Consider the following 1056-nt stretch of genomic DNA (forward strand, 5'->3'; position numbering starts at 1 on the left):
GTCTTGAGATGGACGAGATATCCCTTGAAGAGTTCGGCAGTGCCTTGAAGGCAGACGATTTGGCCGAAGTGGTCATTTTACGACCGGACGAGGAGATAAACTCGTCATCGCTTCTGGCTGAAGCTGTCTTGGAGGACACCAACAGAGTGCCGAACACACGGATTGAAACGTCGATCCTACATAATCCCTTGGATCCGTACTATCCTTCGGTAAAGGAATTTCAGGACGTCGTCTTCAAAGACCCCCCTCGGTCCAACCTCTGGACCGAGGCATGCGTCATGAGATCGACCTAATTCCGGAAACCAAATATTGCGTAACAAGCCAATGGCCCCTGCCCAAGGAGCAGTGCGACGCCATTGACGCCATTTTTCCGTGCGAAGCAAGACGCAGGGATGGTTCGTGAGAGCAAGTCTCCCCGTTCGTTACCCACGTCTTCTGTTCGGAAGCCAGACGGCAAGTGACGTATCGTTCATGCTTACAATAAGCTTAACGCTGCCATCATTCCGGCACAGATGCCGAATCCTAGAAAAAAATTTCTCCAACACGACATGATGCGTTGTACGAAGTACAGTGCACTCGACCTTGTCGATGGATATTACCAATTGCTCATGAGAGCGAGTGACATTCCGCTGACAGCGGTAAGCACTCCGAGCTGCATGCTCTGGGAGTAGCTGGTGATGCCACAAGGGCTGTCAAATACGCCAGCAACATTTAATCGTCTTGTGACGCAGTTTTTAGGCCCCACAGGGCGTATGCACAGACATATTTTTATTTACAGTCGTGCGGAGCACGGGAGGACGGATGAGGAGAGCCACATCGTCCATTTAAAAGCTGTGCTTGAGTGCATGCGTACGAACAAACTGTACGTAAATGCAGACAAGTGCATCTTTGTACAGAAGAGATTCCCTTTTTAGGGTGCTTCATTGGAAAGCGTGACCTTCGAGCGATCTCGCTAAGATTAAGGCCACTGTAAACTGGCCGGTTCCAAAATACCAGATGGACTTGTGTAAGTGGCTTGGTCTCGCCAACTACTTGCACAAGTACAGCGTAAACTAC

Source organism: Plasmopara halstedii, assembly GCF_900000015.1.
Source record: "Plasmopara halstedii genome assembly, contig: Scaffold_323, whole genome shotgun sequence".
In the NCBI taxonomy this organism is placed as follows: domain Eukaryota; phylum Oomycota; class Peronosporomycetes; order Peronosporales; family Peronosporaceae; genus Plasmopara; species Plasmopara halstedii.